Genomic DNA, 20,277 nt, shown 5'->3' on the forward strand with positions numbered 1-20,277 from the left:
ACGAGGCTAATCTAACGTGTGCGTACAACTCGAAACTATCACCAAGCTAAACCACGAAGATCTTTGCCTCGTCATTCCGCGATTCAACGTTCCGTGGCATTTTCAAGCACCTCGTTTCATCCTCGAAACGTATATTCATTCCTAACAAATCGATGTACTTTGACAGTCGAGTAAACACCTCGGAAATCAGAACGAGATGAAAGGAAAGAGACAGAGATCGAAGATGAAGGAAGATGTAAAAGGGAATGGAAACCACTAAAGAGGTGCACGTGCACGTTGGTACACGTTGTCGCTCGGTTTGCCTGAAATCGGTCAATCTTCGTTCGGCCGCCAGATCGATTTCGTCGGATGCCAACAACTTTTTTATCCGTCCGCAGGATCCATCGAGGGAAAGAACTTAATCTAGACTCTGAGGTCGATTTCATCCATAATCGGGGAAAAACGCGTACGATCGTATATACCTGCGGTTACAAAGTAGGCCTTCGATATTAGTTATTCGATTTCGAGGTATTCCGCTGCTCGTTCGTTCGCGCAGGAAAGGCTGTATATTTGGCGGATCGAGAGTCCGTAGTAACACGAGTTAATATTCTGAGAATTTGAGTCGGCCATTCGGTTTCATAGTCCACTCAATCGCAAGTTATATCGCCAGTTACCAGTTATAATCTAACGCCACACACGCTCACCTGTAATTCTGATTTAACAAAGCTAACTTTCCTTTCTAGTCAGATTTACATCGAATGCTGAACTTTTCCAGGCAGAATTTTTAAATATTAATTACGTATAGATCTACATAGTTCAATATTTTTCTACATCGACGTAATAGAAAACGGTTGATACGTATTTTGTCGTGTACGTCCGCAGATAAATCGCGAGACATTGGATTAACAAACCGACTCTTCCTTCGACGATCGGCGAGTCGATCGGCCGTCGAGAGGATCGATAGAAGACGAGTCTGGTCGATCTGGCGCGAACAACGCAAAAAGGTAGTACATATTTGCAAATGATCGCTGCCGTTCGAAAGACGAGAGACAACCGGTGCCCGATGGGTTGGCAGTCTGCAATCAATTTGCAGAAGCACGGCCACGCCGATGCGAGATCGCGGATCCGGCGGATTTGCGGCGTGACTGACGATGCGTGACGCCGCGGAAGACCGCAACAGAGAGGGGCGCCGCCAATCGCCTATGTACGCTCCACTTTGCCGGTGTGCATCGTAGGCAAAGGCGAAAAGCTCGCATGCCATCCGCGCGTCCTCTCGCCCCTCTTCTCGCGTCGTCGCTTGTTCATGCATGCTTATCTTTTCCATGGGATCAAAGGACCGCGCGTGTATCGTGCCGTGTTTCCAGTCTTGAAACGTAATCCGTTCCGTGGATTGGTTTCGGCTGTTTCGTGCTCGCGTTCGAAATCAAATGGTCGTTCACGATTCACGATCCCGCTGATCGTCTGTCAACCGTGTAACGCGCGATGATCGTTTCGATACACGAAACCATTTTACATCCTTTTCAGGTAAAGTTGGAAAATAGTTGCACATACAAATTTCGATCTGTTTAACGATAGTATCTGTCCTTTAATTCTTTATTCTTACAAAATCATGCGATTTCCCTTGTGTAAATTAATTTCTCCAATCATCCTATGCATAAAATTTTGTATAACAATAAATGCTCTTTTTCAACGTAAAATATAGAACAAATAGAGCGGAGATTTTTTAAATCATTCTTCTACGTTTACAAAAATAAAATTGAACTTTCAATAGCGCGGCTTGGACGAATGCTCATCGCGTTTGAATAACACAGGATTTTAAGCGTTAAATTCGCGAGTATCATCGACACCCCGATGAGGAAGTGCGACGAAACCGCGACATCGTTGCCGGTGTGACGAGGGTGTTCGTAGCAGCGCAAGCCGACACGGCGTCGTGAGAAACGAACGAAGCAACCTGGTTGTTAGTCGGACCCTCCGCCGCGCCGCCCCGTTTACCAAGGCATAATCGTTTATCGGAGTCATGCGAGGCGACGGAGAGCCGGCTGGCAGTTTCCAAGTTTCGCTTCGGTTAACTGCCGTCCGCGAGGCGAGGGAACGCACACGCGGGTCAAGGAGGAAGCCGGATCGCGTTATAGCGTTTTGCAACCAAGTAACACCTTCGACGTCGCGTGATACCGGTAATTACTGAAAAATAGCCCGCCGGCCTGTTCCCGCTTTTAGCCCAACCCGACAAAACGGCCCCGACCAATTGCTCGTTACCAGCTATCGTGCGCGTAAACGTCCTACCCTTTTCGAAAGTCGCCCGCTCGCAGTCCTCTGCAGGACTTCAGGATCGGCTAGCGTGCTCCTCTCCGACGCGAAACGGGTGTCTCATGGGGTTAACCGGCGTACGGAGGTTAATCGTCTTTTGGAATTCTTCGACAGCCAGGCGTTTACCTTTTCTTCTTTTATATTTTGTAGCAGCCATTGCTGCTAAGTGGAAGAGCTCTTGTAGAAAAGCAAAATTGTTACGAGCATCAAAATTGTCCAATTTTGATTTTCTATTGAAAAACGTTCTACGTATCAATGATTATACCGTGGCGTAGAATTTAAGTGGAATTTCCCTTTTTAAATATTTAAATAACGCGAGAAGATGGTGTCACGACGTCGTCTACGTAGAGGAAGATATTAGTGCGAATAAACAGCACTTAATTGTTTCCTGGCTTTTGTCTATGTCATCTATCCAAATAAGTGGAACATTGAGTTTTCCTTACAACGAAGATGTGACGCGTGCAGGCTTTTGTACAGACACGCTTCTCTTTTTCATGAATTTAGCTCTTGTCACTTACAGAGCCTTCTAAACGCATTCTTCGGTCCTTGTAGTTTCTACATATAGCAAGGCTTTCCTATTTTAAAGCACTAAGATTAAACGTTTTAAAATTCAATTTCGTACTTCGTACAGGATAATCAAACTTATCGTATGTTACGAGACGTTGTTAGCGTTTAATCTAATAACGAAGGAATCGCTGCAATTGCAAAACGTCCTTGTATGCTACGAGCAGTTCCTTGTACTTTATACGTATCTCGTATCACCTTTATTCAGCCAGCTGTCCCGATTAAATCAGATCAAAGGCAATATCAACCGTAAATTCCTCGTCCATTACGCTCCATCGTCAATGTCTTATGTCAATGTGTTCACGCTATCGCAAACATTACAAAGGGCCGTGTCGCGAACCATCGATCCTGCCACCGATATATCTGCTATAAAGTCGTTACAAAGTCATTACGACACGAAGCGGCGCCATATCGATACAATCCGCGGACTCTGGAGATACCGATCTGTCCGATGATTCGATCTCGAGCACTACGTACTTGACTTCTATCCACGATACCGAGAAAACCGCGACTCCGATTCTGTCGCCACTCTATGCAAATTATCGTTCGATGTTATTACACTTCTAGACGCCGTGACGATTAAAATAAATTTATGTTAGTGATCGCGGTAGAAAGTTATTGGTGACCGTGCTAAATGGGACATTTTAAGCCGTATTTTTACACCTGTAAGAACACACGAAATTTTACCGTTTAAAGTTCTAGAAAACGTCTAGTTCGTCATTTAGGTCCCTGCCACAGTATCGTACCATTATTTTTTTTCCTATGGTATACGCACACAGTCACGTACATATTTACTTGCAAGCAGTATCGGTTGCAGGATAACTCGAACAAGAACAGGTTCGCCAGCCGCAGGTTTCACCGTTTATGCTCGAGCTCGCGATTTTTCATATTCGATTAATCGACGTGGTCCGAACGTCAGCCGAAACGTTTAATCGCCGGCCGCGAGCCGCTGTGTAACTTTATTAACCTGCGGGACCTCGATCGCTTGTGCCGCATCGCCGACGCGGTTATCTCCCGTTTTCTCCGGGATTGATATGCCAATTAAGCGGTACCTCGAGGCTGAGACCACGGCTACCACGTGTGCGTGCCCTTCGCCGATCTGGCCGCGTCACTCTTCTTCGCCTCGATCGAACATCCATCGACAATCGAAAGGAAACGTTGCTTTATGCCGGGGCGCCGATTTTTATGGCGCTCGATTAATAGGCGTATTATTGCGGCCATTTTTTATATTCGATAACATTACATCGAGCGTGATCGCGATCACAGGTTACGAAGCAGATTAATTCAGCGATAGAACGTGTTACGAAGAAATCTTAAAAAAATCTCGCGTCTTGGGCAATTTGAAACGATTAGCTTGATCGGATTCGACTAGTTTTCTTTTTTTTTTTTTTTTTTTTGTAGTAGCTGGAACATTGTTGAGAGAATGCATTGCTTAAAATAAATCGTTCCACTTATCAAACTTGTACTTTCTAGTAAAGCTCTGGTATAACATACAACAGAGGGAACAGCTGTATGGCGTGACCAAAGTTACCGGCACTCGTAACGATAAGCTACAAAGTACACGGACTTACGAAGCATTTAAAGACGCTTGGCATTTAATTTTAAGGCTCGTTTTCCGCGGGATTTCTCTATCACGAAACGGCATAAAAGTGGAAAGGAGATGGAGCGCAATCTCGCGCGGAAATCACGCTCGGTCGTTTAATTTTCGAGAGCTTTTCGAACGCGATCCGACGATTTCTCGGTCACGAAAGCGGTCGCAATTTTATCGGGATCGTGTCGTCGGGGCCGACTAATCTTCGAAACAATTCTTAAGGCGCTTGACTCGACCGCTCTCGTGTTCGGTCACGGAACAAAGCCTGAACCGGTTCCGCCGAATGGGATCGCGCGTCATTCGAGTACTTCATTTTCCAGACTGTGTTTCTTCTCGAGCGTGATGTATACCTGCTCGGTCACGAAACACCGAGAAAATCGTACGGCCAATTTTTATCGATACTTTCGTTTCGACAGGGAACGCCGGTTATTCAAATTACGTAAGAGGAAATTATTAAACTCGAGTTACAGAGATAACCACATCTTCGTTTCGATGTGTTTACGTGTATGTATGTATTAATCTAAAATATTCGTGATGTGCGAATTCTAAATGATTATAATACTCACTCTTAAATACGTAATCATACCATTGTTTTCGATGTTTAGCTCAGACGCGCGTGACTTTTCAGTATCCAAACGATACACAGTAACACGTAATGCGTTCGAACGATGTATATTTAGATTCATTTTCATCGCTGGGACACTCGACGATATATCAAAAATTATTCTTCGATTTGAGCAGACGTCGCTGCAATTTCATCGATAGACGTTTAATTGGTATATATTGGCTTGGCAACTAAGTGATTGCGGATTTTATCAATACCACCTAATGACAAAATCCGCAATCACTTAATTGCCAAGCCAATACAAAAGCGTCGCGTTTGACAGTCAGCGATCGGTCACTCGATGAATCAGCAAAAAGAAACTAGTGGCGCTGACACCACGCAACCGAGAAAACTGCGATCGCATATTTATTCGCTCGGAACGACCTCTTGAACAATCTTCGAAACTTACACCCGCTGAGCCACCCTGTATCGCTTACCACTTCGCTATGGTTAGCATACTTACTCTCTTCTCGCAAGAAACGCTTCCTGGCAGAGTTGTTGGCGACCGGACGCGAGGGGAGGGTAACCAGGCTCCTTTAGAATTCGCGCGTGAGCAGCGAGCGAGGCAGAGAAAAATATCCAAGATGAAATCGGCGAGGGTCAAAATGCATGACAAATAACGCGGCTTGTCCACCGCGGAATGAAACAAAACCCCGGCAAAGAGCTGGACGCCGCTTTGTTCCCATTGTGGGCCCGGTGTCACTTCAAGGTAACGTTGCATTCGGTTCCCCGGCCGCGGTGTCGGGTCGCCATCAGATGACGCTTGATAAAGGAACGACAAATTGGTACCACCCGAACGACTGCTGCTCTTCGCGGAAGATCCGACCGCGATAACGTTCGTGTCGATAAACACGCTACACGACCACGTCTCCCGCGATTTCATGCGCCGCCGTGCACACAATTTTCGTACCTGTTTCCGGTACGTTTGAAAAATCGTCAGTTTTTGTACGATCAACGCTCTCCTGAACGCGGACCAACACGAGGAATGTTTCAGAAATTGCGCGATCCTTCTACCAACCGAAGCTCCGCGGATGGATGTTGCTTTCAGGGAAGATTGTACGCGGATGTTGGCAGACAGAGATCGTCCTACGTAACAGATTTTAGGTGGTAAACGTTATTATAAATAATTCTTTGAATTACTATGTCGAATGGAACCGATCTACGCCGACGTAACCAAAACGGATCAAGATATCGAGAGAGCTGGCAGAAACCGTCGGAATGCTAATGGATTCAGAAAGGAAGGACACGTAAAAACTCGGATGGAAGTTGCCGCGAGACGAAAAACAAGTTCCCCTACCGATATCATCGGAGTCGAGTATCCACAAAGCTACATTGTTTCTTAGAAACAAGTCACCGGGTGCGGTGGATCACGGTTGGCCGATTACAGATCTCGATCCGATGAACACACCGGGTCCACCTTGCGTCCTGTAAACGTTCGCTGACAAGGGACAAGGCAAGAGAAAAAATTTTCTACGCGGCAGAGGAATCTTCCGGTCGAATTGATCGTCGACCCGCTTAGTAGGGGCCAAATTTTATTCTTGATCGCGGCGAAGCGTAGCCGCGATCGTTGCTGACCAACGACTCGAATGACATCGACGATTATTAAATCGAGATAACCGGATTTTTACGCTGATCCAAGTATACGTTCGATCGGGGATAGTAGAGATTGAGTTTGCAGGAATACGCGCGCCGTGACAAGAGAGGACGCGAGCGCGTTGTAGCCGCGATGTTGGTTCAATCATGGGTTACAAGCGCGATCGGCTGGTCCTCTTGGTCCGGGTCCAGTGGCGTAATCCTCCGTCACGTTCTTCGATCATCGTTCAGGCGAATTTACACGTTTCGCTTTGATCGAACAATACGTTCGATTCGACGAGATTCAATGTTGATTCAACATCGATAAATGCTTTGTCATCCCCACGTTGCGTCTCAACCTTCTCGCGTACCAATACGGTGAGGAAAACGTGTTATATCTTAACGCTTGCAATTCCATAACAGCGTGCAGGATATAACTTTGCTTAAACGGTACCGGTTTTAGTGTTTTTCTAACACGGGATTGTCGTTATTTTGGATTGTGACGCTTGCAAAGTTCAAGTGCGATATCTTGCTCTATATTTCTATAAGGCGGAAGCCTAGCGGTCCATGGAAGAATACGCGCGGTGGAAGAGACCTTCCGGCGAGAATCGCGCGCTCTTCGAGCCTCTCTCGCTGAATAATGAACCGTCTTCTCGGGTGCTTTACGCGGTCGACCAACCGGTCCCGTTTCCGTAAATTATAACCATTAGCGGCACTTGCGTTTCGCGGCCGCGCGTCCCGGTAATTTTCGTGAAATTAAACGCACCGAATCAATTACTCGTTCGCGCTACGCCGGGCAATCGAGGACGGACGATGACCAGACGCGCGCGATGGGAAATGGCGCGCCGCTGTCACCGTGGCGTGCATCTGCGTTTGTCAAGAGTCAAGAGTATCAAGTCGAACGGGCATCGTCACGAAACACCGCCATAAAAGTGTAATTTGCCCGGCGATTTCGGCACGACACAATGTGCTCTTGGTGGTTGAACGATACGTAAGAGGATAATTGGACGCAAAAGGTGAACTCGCTCCGGAAACCGGTTCCTCGTGATTTCCGTTTAGCTATGACTTATCGATGTCCTTTTTCCGTGTCTTCTCAATTCAATTTCACGATCCTTTATCGTTGTTTCCCTCCTCCTTTAAACTTTTTCTTAACCGTATTTTGAAGCGGATGGTAAATTTCTTTATAAACCTGCCTTAGATAAACTTTCAAATGATTCTTAGTGTGTATCTAACGCTCGATTACGATGAAAATACAACGAAAAGTGATAATTTCGTAGAAAGAAACTGAAAACTAACGCGTTGTATTTTCGAACGATTGGAATATTTGCGACGACGCGACAGTGTATCGAAAATAGCGTCGCCATGGGTCCAATAATTCAGGGTAAGTTTCGTCAGCGGGGATGCTTCTGACAGAAAATTCGTCCTGGGATACGGTGTTTGTCCTTAAAAGGCGTCTTGCTCCTTGACCCGCGTCCCGGCTCATCCGTCACGCTTGTCGGCTTTCGCGACACGCGTATCCACGCCGCACGATACCGACCCGCTGTGTCTCGGGACAAATTTATAAATTTGACAAGGAAACGTACGAAATGAGAATAGAAAGAGCTTCGGATCGTTCGAGGACATCTCCGATTATGGTATCTCGGATGAATAAGTCGAAACCGGATCCTTGATTCGTAGATCGACAGATCTTTTGCCTGTCATTCTACGAATAGATCCTTAAGGACAATACGTGCAATTATTCATATTCGAAATGGTGTAAAAAGTTCTTGGAATTGAAAGTTTGAAGGATAAGAACTACGTATTTCCATATCTTATATCATGACAGCAGATACATATTTTGAAGATATTGCTCGAAGGAATAGTGATCCAACGAGGCAATTGCTGAACCGATTTTCTACTTTTTTTTATAGCAAAAAATATAGTCAAACATAATGGGACTGGTTTAATAAAAGTTCAGCAAACGAACAAAGTCGGATAAGAAGAGAGCGAGTTCGGTCAGCTGTCTCCTATTGCGAATCGATAAGCAAGTAGAAATAGAAGAAACAAAACGATTCGTTTCTTCTATAGATCTTTCGAACTTCGATAGTTCCGATCGATTGCCTTCCGGCTTGGGTGCACGTCAAAAATCATCCGACAAACTTGCACCAATGACTATGTTGTTCTTGCCCTTGCGATAATTTGTATCGTTTACAGCGTTGCACCGTGACAAGAGGATAATTGCGGAATATTTGATTTTAATCGACACAGGTGCGCGTAAAAGGAACAAATACGTTTACTTAAGAGCAATAAAGTCGTTTGGCCGCTTGATCCGTCTAAATGGCAACGAGCACAACCTCTTGATTTTTGTATGTAACATGTTCGTTTCTATTAAAGACGTGAACTCATTTTCAAAATTGCTTTCGAGTTTCATAAGATGTAACTTTCGTTCAATGTTTTTTATATCTGCTAAGGAGACAGCAAAGAAACTGATCGCATGTATACGAAATGTATATATGTACGTCTTTATAGGTTTCCTTGCACATATACACATATCACACGCAATACTCAATACGTGTGTATTATTAGGTTGACCGAAAAGTTTCTTTCGTTTCATAAGGCGATAATAAATGAACAACAATTTCTGTTTTATATAATTTTATTGAATTAGGTATGATCCATATCGTTCTATTTTTATTATTATGTTCGTGCATAATTCAATAAACGAATATAAAATAAAATACATTGTGCGTCTATTATTTCCTTATAAAACGAAAGAAACATTTCGGACAACCTAATAAATAAAAATCACCTTATATTGATATTATCCTGCTGACAAGCATGTGTGCAGCTCAAACTACATTATATTCGTATCGACATGGAGGAATCGCATCAAACGAATACCACGATTCGTCCGATCATTCCCGAATAAAAATTCTGCTGACACTTTCGAACGATCGCTACGAGATAGCCACGCGTACGAAGACGCGTCATTTGTTCCCTTCGAGCGACGACCGATAAGACGGCCGCGTAATCCGCGAGAAGCATGGCGATCATTCGATTTGACCTGGATTTATGCGATCGCGATCGTGCCTTCTTTCGTGGCAAACTTCCACGCGTCTCAGTCACCGGCTTCGTTCGTTTCAGGTGCATCAGCTGACCTTGCAACGCGCCAATCAACGTTCCTGGTCGCTTCACTGGCCACGCTTGATGTATCGCCGCGTATGCCTTGGTGTCTCGCGATACGCTTCCGTGGAACCAGCTTCCCATCATTCATTGCGCGAATTTTTTCTCACCTTTATATACGGTGTCTTCTAAGTTTCTATATCGTCATTGAGATTGATACGTCGAGGTCGATAGTGTACGATAAATGTTTCCATATTCGAAGAAACAAATATGACAAAGGACTTGTAACGACGTCTCTCGTGGTCTTTTCATTTGTTTCGACAAATTATACCTTGGTCAGTCACGAGAATACACCTGACGTTACATCCGCGTGTAAGTATTCGAAATCTCGACAGAATTAAACGTAAAAAGAAGGCTATCTGCAATTCGTTCGTTTGATCACGATTTCACCTTCTTCGCACGCACTCGCAAAATCCGTGAAACGGATACTCCAGATATCTCTCCGTGGCGAGACGAACGTCCGCAGATCGCGAACCGTGACTTTCTCGCGCGTTATACGAAGCGGAGCCAAGACGCGTGCAGCTGGCCGATCGCCTTTCACGCGCGTCTCAGCCGGAGACGGACGTTTTCCATTTTGCATCGCCCGCAGGACGCTCACCTTCCTTCGCAACTTGGCTGCGTCGTCCGCGTGATGGCCTTCCGCCTTCTCTCTGCATAATCTCTCTGACAGTGAGAGTAAACTTGCAGCAATGGATCGTACTTTGTTCCAGAGATATCGAGAAATTTTGAACTGAACTTAAAATTTCCACGCGTAGATTCTAGATTTTTAAACTTACGAGAAATAACGAGAATTTAAAGAGGGCTAAAGTATATGAAACGTTGGGAAAAAATATTCGGTATTTGATTTTTAGCACAAGGTGTACAGGACGACTCTAGATTACCGTCGAAGCACGCGTGGTCTATAATTTTGAGACCGAAAATAACAGAATAAAACCTGATTCGCGTAAAGAAAGATCATTTATTTCGACATATCCCAGCATCGAACGAAAGTTCAACAATTTCCCTGGCTCTTCAATCTTTTCTCAATTATCGTTTCAGCGAATCTCTTTCAACTCGTCGTTACTTCGGTGAACGTGCTTTCTGCCATTTTGTAGATTGGTTTAACCTTGGAGATCTGGAAGGGATATGTCAAACGGATATCGTATATGAGGAACCGCTCGCACGGTTTTACGTCGGAGGACGTTTCGTGGAAGAACGTTGGAAATTGGACATTAGGTGGGGTTAAGCGACTTCTTATTCATGAGTGTCCTCCGGCTGGTTTCAAGCTCAAGTTTCGAATTCTCTTATTACATACGTCGTTAACTCGTTTTTCTGCTGCTTTGCCACCTGTGACAGAAAACGAACTACTCGTGGAAGACAAATTTTGTTAACGACTGTTTGAGATATTCGTAGAAAGTCCGCGATTCTGGCGAGTACTTTGCCAAATTTTCTTTTCTATAATATATTTCTGACAATCGGCATTCTAATTAGAATTCACCCGTTCACCAAGTGTTTACTCTCAACGAAAAGCCCCGCCGAGCAACGAAACCCAAAGAAATTATCAAAGCATTTGCCAACAAAATTATCAGAGATCGACTCGTAATCCATCGTCTCCGACGCGAGTCAGAACATAGATACGTACGAGAAAGTGACGACACACGCACCTCGATCGAAATGCGATCCTCGCGGCGTGGATGGCCGCGATCCTCTTCGCGTGATATCTTTCACTCCCATTCCCGTTCCTCCCACGTGGCGGTGAATTTTGCGGTGTAAAATGTCCAGGAGGCGGGCGAAGGAAACCGAGCGGCGGAGCCATTAGACTCGCAGCCAGAAAATTCCACTCGCCGCGGCCTACGCGGAAACGATCCTCGCGCGGCCGATGATTTATAGACGGTGGCTCGTTATCGTGAAAGCAGAGGAGCCGTGGCGGCATCGGTTGCAGCAGCGGCAGCAACAGCAGCCGCGGATCGCGCTCGAGACGTTCGGCATTCCGAGCTAGATTACTTTGTACTTTGTGCTTTCGCAACCTCTTCCTCGGCCGACTCGGCGGCGTTCACCTGCTCTCCGTGGCAGCGGAGGCCGAATCAATTCCTGCCATCGAGGACAGTTTTAATTTTCCTACATTGTCTTAGAGTCCGCATTGCGCCGCTGCTGCTTCATCGATCATTGTCGTTCGGCTTTTCTATTCTCCGTTCTTTTTTTGCATTCCACTTTTTTTTTTTTTTTTTCAAACGAGCTGGTTTGTAGCATGATTTATTCTCGAGCTTGGCACTCGTTCGCTCCCACGAAGTTCCAAAGAGATTATACGGGGTGTATCGTGACGCGTTAGGGTGATTTCAGTAGTGGACGACGAGAAGTCGTATAGTAACGACGCGAAGTTTCTCACGAAACAAGAAGATTTTTAACGTTTGGAGAAGACTTGGCGTAGAATTGAATCTTCTACGATAGAGAAATACGATTGGATCGAAGATTCTAGCTGTCGTTATCGCGCGTCTAGTTCTACAGCGATTCCTATTATTTCATTTAACGACCAATCGCCATCATAAACACAGGACGAACAGCTACCGATAAATCACCGACGCTATCAAACTGAAAAATTGCAAGCTATTCGAATAAAATTGATTTCCAATCCATGTCCAATTACCCGCATCAGACCTTTCAACGCATTAGACAAACTACCCACTCCATTACATCCAATTACATTGGTTTAAACGCGGCGTGTTCGGCCATTCCCTGAGCCACGGCGAGCCGTTTTCGCGTGGTCATAAATCGATCACGATAAAGAGAGCGTCGTTCTCGTTGGTGGTCCAAAATCGCCCGAAACGAGACCGGCGCCCTGCAAGAAGAAAGTTTCCGCCGTTATTACAGTGTTCATCGCGCTATCGCGCGATTATCTCGCGACGAAAGGTCGGATGTATCTCGATTGATCGGCCGCCACGTGATTTCGATCTCGAAACGCCGTTCCATGGGATCCCGACTTACGGTTAAACCATGCGAAATTCGCTCAAGGATCATGAGAATTTACGATGGTATGCAAAACGTGACAATTGAATATTATTAAAAATATCGGTGATACCAAAGTATATATATTGCTGAGAAAAATTACCGTGTTTTGTAGAGCAAATTGCTCGACCCACGGACATTTTTTATAAATTACCGAACCGAAGGGACGGTATGACAGAAAGGAAAGCCAATCAGCGAGAGTCAATTGGCCGCAGCACGTTATTTTTTCCATATTTCGCTTCGATAAAATAAAGTTAAGATTATTTTGACTCGCAGGTAATTTCGTAAGATAAAAAGCGTATCATCCAACGATAAAGGAGTTTTAGTATCGTGGAAGTTAACGCGTTAATTTATAGACAATTAAAATCCGACAGTAGCTTTACTTTTCATACAAGTAAACGCCAAGAAAATTTATTACGAACGAATGTCTCGCTTTGATCGCGAAGATCGAGGGGGACGATCGTTCTCCAAAAATCGCCCGCGAAAGACTAGCTTTATCGATTGTACCAGGATACCTACTTAGCCGCCCAAGGACAATGGCCGTGCTACCTCCGCAGTGAAACGCTATACACGATTATTTCGAGCGATATATCGCCCCCGCGAGGCTGGCTGCTGGCAACACGGTAAAAGGACCTTTCGGGAGATCGAGATAGAGCTTATTGTCCCGGAACGACGCCGGGGCAGGTGTGTACGCTTAACAAATCGGCCGTCGTCCTGGCAAGACCAAGTACGACTTTCTTGCACCTCCTTTTCTCCTTGTCTCTTTCTCGGTTTACTTGGCGATTTTCCTCGATCTCGAGCGATAAATCACGGCTTGAACACACGGACTTGGATGGTACGAACGTCGTTAGCGAGGGAATCGTCGTCTTACAAAAGTATGACGAGAAATTTCTGTAGTAAGATGGTTGATATTCTTGCGATCGATAACTTTTCCTATAATTCTTGAAAGCGGCTTATATAATGGTCCTTAAGCGATTGAAATATATTACGAATTAGTTATTCTATCGCCAACTGTTCCCAGAAGTTAGTATATACTTACTATTATATTATAATAATCTAGCAGTGGAAGAGAAAATTACATATTTTATTATAATTTCATTTCGTGTACAATAATGAAACGTTAAGTTCAGACAAGATATACGTAGATCGTCAAAGACACAGCGCATATACCGTTCGATGAAATGGCAATTCTATAAGAATATAGAGGAAGCATTGTATGAAAATGAAATTATTTCCATTTCCACTCTGAACTGTACGAGCAATCCGCCGATGTCGACAAGAATGTTCATTCATTTCGATTGAACCGCGCGATCAGTTCGCGATATTCACAGAGATACGATGAAAATTTCAGCAAACCGGCGAAAAGAAGTTCGCGAAGCGTAATCAAATACTCCGAATCGTGAATGCGCTCAGCTGACGAAGGTCAACGCAACCGATCAATTAGGAGCGTGGCTGTTAATTAGCGGGGGAACCGGTTAATTGATACCATTCCGTAGTAAATCGCGATCGAATTAATTCCTCGGTATTCGCGGGCTTAATTGGCCGACGACGAATTAATCCTGCTCCATCGCGACGGTTCGAACGGGACTCGGTTTTTCCAGATTTTAATTGGTTCCCGCGAAGGGGACGAGAGGGGACCGAGGGAAGGAAGAAGAAGATGCTCGCTCATACTGCCGTATCGTTCAGCAGATATGAAATTTCATATCGTATCGCGTTAATAATGTCTTCATGAATTTTCATCGTGATTATTTTTCTCTTAATGGATCCTTCGATCGAACGCGGCGTTAAGAAATTCTCGCGAGCGAGAGTTACGTAGCAGCAATTCCTTGATATTCTAAGACATCGTGAAACTCGAAAGTTAGGGCTTAACGATCGAAATTTCTTAAAAACTCTAATCGAGAAGCTCAACATTTTCTTATTATCGATTTGCTGATGTATTATAGCGCGTGTAATCGTAAATCTCGTTTCAAACTTATCTTTTCATAAGGCTACTATTTCTGGTAACATTCGGTCGTTACATTTAACGTAGCTTAGTTCTACATTTTAATGGAGAAGCACGTGAGATATCTTATTCATGGATACGAGAAGGTCAGTAACTGCGGTGTTACGTGTGTTTATTGAGTAAACACGTAGGCGCAGAGTACCTAATAGATACAACGAGTCCAAAAACCATCGCGAGACAAAAGATCGTTACGTAGACTGGTCTGCGACTCGGCTGTTATCAAATCATAAAATATTCTACAAAGTATACTACTATACTTGTGTATCTAACGGGCTCGCTTAGGTTCGTGACTTTCTAATCGTTTTCCACCTATCTACTCCTTTGCTCTATTCTTATCTATGTTGTCCTAGAACCTATCTACGTTCTACTAGACGCCTATCGCCGTGCTAATCTGAGTTCTACTCTCAATGCTAATTGGAACTTTACATTAGGAGAAACGTGATGAATCTCTGTCAGGCTTGCTACGAATAAACGATGCGATATTGTTACAATTTCGTACACCGGAACATAGCGAGTAAAGAAATTCGAGATGTCTCGACAGAATTTTATAAAACGTTCGAACACAGTTGAATCAACCACCGTACGTACACCTTTATGCTTCCACATCGTCGTACGAAATAAAATAACGGAGAGCTGAAGCTTTTTGATAGAAACATTCGATTCTTAAATGGCTAAATCGACTATTACATAGCCTTGTGCATTTATATTATCGCAAGAGACAAAAGAATGTTATAAATCTTTCATGAAACCGATGAAAGAATGTCGGATTACACGAGATTAAGCGATTCCCATTTCCGAGTGCTTGGTTTCTCGCGCGACCGCGCGTGTAACATCCGCGCGTTAGTATGCGTAACGAGGACGAGACAGGTACAGGAAAGCAAGATTCTTCCAGGGTTATAGACCCTCTGGATTACATCGTTCGTAGACTCCGATGACTACGTAGCCGCCAGTCGGAATCGCTGGTACAAAGCACGACCGCTTAAAATTACAATGTCCCCTCTCGTGTCGGCGATTATTTTTACGTTCACACGATTTCGCGGTGTCGTGCAACCGCGGATTTATTAGTACGAAGATGTTACGCCAGATACTACTAGATATTTTATGCGTTAGGGTGAAGGGGTTAATTTCGCAAAAAGGGCAAACGATAGTCTATCGGCAAACAAAATACCAGAGGATGTTTCAATGCGTTACAAGGAAGATGTACCGTTATAGACCGAGAAGTTGGAATTTTACGATCTTCCACATTTTTCTAACGTTTCACCCATGTTCCATCCTCTGTACGAGCCAATCGAAACGCTCGTTCTTCCAAAAGCTTCGTCCTTCCAGCTTCCGTCCTTCGAACCTATTCACACTGGTAACGGTCGACCGTTAGCGGACCTTGAACACCCGGGATCTACCAGAGCGACTCTCGCGTAATTTACCCGGCGAACGCCGCCGGCGTCGTTCTCGTTAGTTCACCGATCTTGAGAATTAAAGGGGAGAAAGGAGCACCAGGAGAGAAAGAGAAGAGAACGTGAAAGTAAGAGGATCACCAGCTCCGCTACCGTTCTACGATCCGACCAACACACAGCCAACCTACCTCACGCCAGACGGAGAACGATCGATCGATGAATCACGATCGAGGTCGCGAACAACTTCGAACGCGTCGTCGACTTTGCATACGCGGCTTGCATGTCGCCTCTCAATGGTAACTACGTGCTTATTTCTCCTCTGAATGATGCCCACGTCCATTTCGATCCGGTTCCATGTCGTTCGTTCGTGTACATATCCTAAAATCGCGATCCAGTGTTCGTACAATTTAACATAAAATCCAGAACGAAACTTGATGCAGCAGTTTGGCCAGAAGTTTTAGGAACGGAAAGACTTTGAGGCTTTTCAAAGCTGTATGGAGAGATCTAACTAAAAAATCTCTGAATAGGAAAATAAAAGAGAAATTTCCAATAGTAGAATGCAACCAATGACGTTCGAAATCGATGCTGATATTAAAAAAAAAAGGAGAGATCATAGAAGCTGGAGATTACGATCCAAAAATTACAGGACAATTCATTTTGCAAAGATAAAGTTCGAACGCATACTTCTTGCCCGGGGAGAGGCAAAAGAAGAAAAATTTGTTTCGCTGGAACGTGGTATTCGCTCTGTACGTAGCGTCGGTATGATCATCCTCCTTTGAGGGTTATGCAAATTCTGCGGTCCCTTGTCGCCTCAGCGGACGGCGATAAAAGCGCCGATCATCGCTCATTTTCTTCGTACGGGCGACATCGACGGATCGACCGGTTCGCGAAGATAGCCGTTGCCACGATGATCGCGTATCGAATGCCTCGATGGCGTTTCATCGTCAATCGCTTGTTACCTTCATCGGCTAATGTGTCTCGTATCTGCGTCATTGACGCGGAAGAATTCCGAACGGACGTGGGATTTCGTTTTTAGTTTTCTTTGGTACTTCGTGAGACCTGAACATGCATCATTATGCGCGGTAGGCTTGTTTGCTTGACGGTGTGACAAGCATAAGCAAAGAAAAGAATTTTAATTGGGAGTTTCGATAAAATGTGGAAGAAGTTTGTCGGGTAATAAGGTAGCCAACTTTCTCAAGCAAGATGTCGAAAATTAAAATGTAACATCTCTATATGGAAGCATTAGTCTACCTGAAGATTGATAACCAAACATCGTACTGACTCATCTTCGTAATTTCATAGAAATCCACCCCTAGAGACACGCGTTTGAAGGCGAGAAACAGCCTTCGACCCACGCGTTATCTGTTTCCTCGAATCTGAAAATCGAACTGCTGTGGCAAGTGAAGTGGCAGCTCGGTTGGCGACTTTAATTGGAGGTTCGGCAGCACGGCTGAAAGAAACGCGAAACGTGTGCCGAGTGAAGATACCGGCGGACGTATGCCCCGTTACCTTTGTCACCGGCTGTCCATCCGCTTCCCTCTCGTTTAGCGTCCACCACCGGCACAGTGCCACCGAGACTCTGCTAATTGGACGGCAGAAATTCGCCGCGAGAACCAGGTCTGACGCGTAAAAAGTACGAGTGATTGCGACATGGCTTCGGTGCAAGCTTGGCAAACGCGTTCACTGCTTATCAAATTTCTTTTCTCGGTGTCTGCACCGAGTATCTGCGATATCAGTCGCCGATACTTTCATTTTTCATGTCCCTTGCACAACGGCGAGAGTATTTCGAAACCGATGGCTATCTATTTTATTCGATCAATAACAATTATCAAAATGATCTTTTTTTCCGAAGGAAACAGAAGAAACGAATTCTCGAGATAGTATCATCATCGAAACGTGGATGATCGCGTTCGGAGGATCGAGGTAACCGAGCGGCAACCATCCACGTGGACGTCCGAGTCAACGGTCGTTAAATTTAATGGGCCCGCTCGTTAATTCCATATACCGACGGTTTCGCGTACGCAATAACAAATTACGCAAACGACCCGCTTCGCTTGGTTCGTTCGCCTCTACTCTCTCGTGGACGTTCGCGAGCATTTTCATAATATCGTTACCCGGTTCGGGGGAACGAGCGTCGTCAATTAAGCGTACGCCGCTTGAAACTCGACCGACCGGCCGAATTTCGCCGACCGAGGGATTAATTTCGACGCATGATTCGCGATAACGTTAGCGTAAGCGCTCGCGCGCGCCTCTCGCATCGCTATAAAGATATATCGCGCCGTGTCGATGCATCAACATCGCGGAATATCTCAGAGGTGATAATGTAAATAGGAGGACCGGTCCCCTCGCTAATTTGCGACTTTGCCACGTGCATAAATTAATTGTCGCATTATAGCACCTATAAACACGTTATTTACAGCTTTAGTCAGAGGACGTTGTTCGAAGGAACATCGGCCACCATAATTAAAGTACGCAGGCTCACGAGAGTATTCCGACACTTGTAGATATCTTTTACGAGTACATTATGCAAGGTACACGAAACGGTTTGAAATTTCATTAGCACCATTACGAGACCAGTTATCACGAGTGTATCGGTCAAATTTGAAACAAGTCTGAATAGAGAGAAATTAAAAGATACGCATCGATGAGAAAATGAAAAATCCACCTAATCGTATAGTCAGAGGTGAATTTATTAGGTCGTCGCAAAAGTTTCTTTCGTTTCCTATTGCAACAAGATGGATCGTACGTAATTCAATAAAATAATATGAAACAAAAAATGTACGTCTATTATTTCCTTGTAAAACTTTTGCAACAATCTAATATCTACTTTCGATAAAAGAAAACAATAAAAAAGAAAGTACAGAAAGAAATTAAAAGATTTAATATTATACGATTACCTAGCTGAACTTATATCCGTATCAAACTCGATCTAAACTCAAATTTACCGGAAATTCAAGAACGCCGAATAATTCAACGTTGCTGTCGAACAAGCCAATGAAACAATATTCGCCCAATACTTTCTACGATCCTTTTACCTAGAAACTGCGGCGAGAAAGGAGCTCAGCTTCTCTGTCGTAACGTTGTCACAGAGATCTCCGACAATTACTTAACCCTTGCTCCCCGAGCGGGATTCCTAGATCGACAACGCGAACGGCCAATGTCAAAGGTCGTCGAATAATTGTCTGTCACGACGCGTCCGAAACGGCACGGTTTCGTCACCGTCGACGATTCCTCCGGCTTTCGATGCCTGTTCTACCTCTCGGCCTCCGTGTATCGTACATCGGATCGCGAGTTGCTCTGCGATTTAAGGAGCGTCGCTTTGTCGAGTCGTGACGACGATCGGTTCGATCCCTGGTTGCGACAACCGTTCACAGTCGGAGCAAAAATACGACCGACTCGTTACGTCGATCGCGTCGTTCCCCTCCTAACGATCCTCCGTCCAATACCGTTTCGATCGAAAGTGCACAGTTGTTTCTTTCGTTTGAATCTTTGAATTTCGCAACGGAAGCTTCGATATTCTCGACGTTTTGGATAACGTCGAACGTAGATTTCGAAAGATGAAAAATAAAGGACCAACTTGGTGTAATTCTGTCAAGCGAATTCTGAAAAAACAAACTAGTACGTTTAACGCGTAATATCGACGATCGTTTGTTTCAAGCGTAACCATAAACGGGAAATGTTGAAATAAAACGCAACAGCCGACAAATCTGAGAAAACGAGTGCCATTATCACGTTCGGCACGAGTCGATTCAGCTTTCCAATTTTTCTCCCCATCTATGACAGAGAATCTCTTTTCCTAACCGGCATTTTCAGCCGGTCGATCGGGCAAGCCTCGTTACGAGCTTCGACTAGCCGTAATCAATTTCATGCATTGATTAATACGAAGTAAATGAATACCTGGGAATCGTTGCGGGGCTTTCGATGGCGCGAGCTCGCGAACCGAGAGATGATTTATCCGGCGTGGGTCGAGGGCTGGCCGGCCGGCGCGCGTAATTATCATACGACAGCCGATTAAAATTGCGGCCGTGCTCGCGTTCAACATCAATTTCAAGCTAATTACATGCATTTTCGTGTCTAGGAGCGACCGGGACAGTGGAAAAATCGGTCGCTACGTGCTCGACCA

The 20,277-nt window shown here is 44.8% G+C and overlaps 1 protein-coding gene across 1 annotated transcript in view; it reads right to left on the reverse strand.

Annotated features, from left to right (window-relative positions):
• Window positions 1-20,277, reverse strand: part of LOC132909692 (uncharacterized) — a 179,505-nt gene that overhangs the window by 131,078 nt on the left and 28,150 nt on the right. The window lies entirely within an intron of this gene.

This window comes from Bombus pascuorum, chromosome 1, assembly GCF_905332965.1.
Source record: "Bombus pascuorum chromosome 1, iyBomPasc1.1, whole genome shotgun sequence".
NCBI classification, from domain to species: domain Eukaryota; kingdom Metazoa; phylum Arthropoda; class Insecta; order Hymenoptera; family Apidae; genus Bombus; species Bombus pascuorum.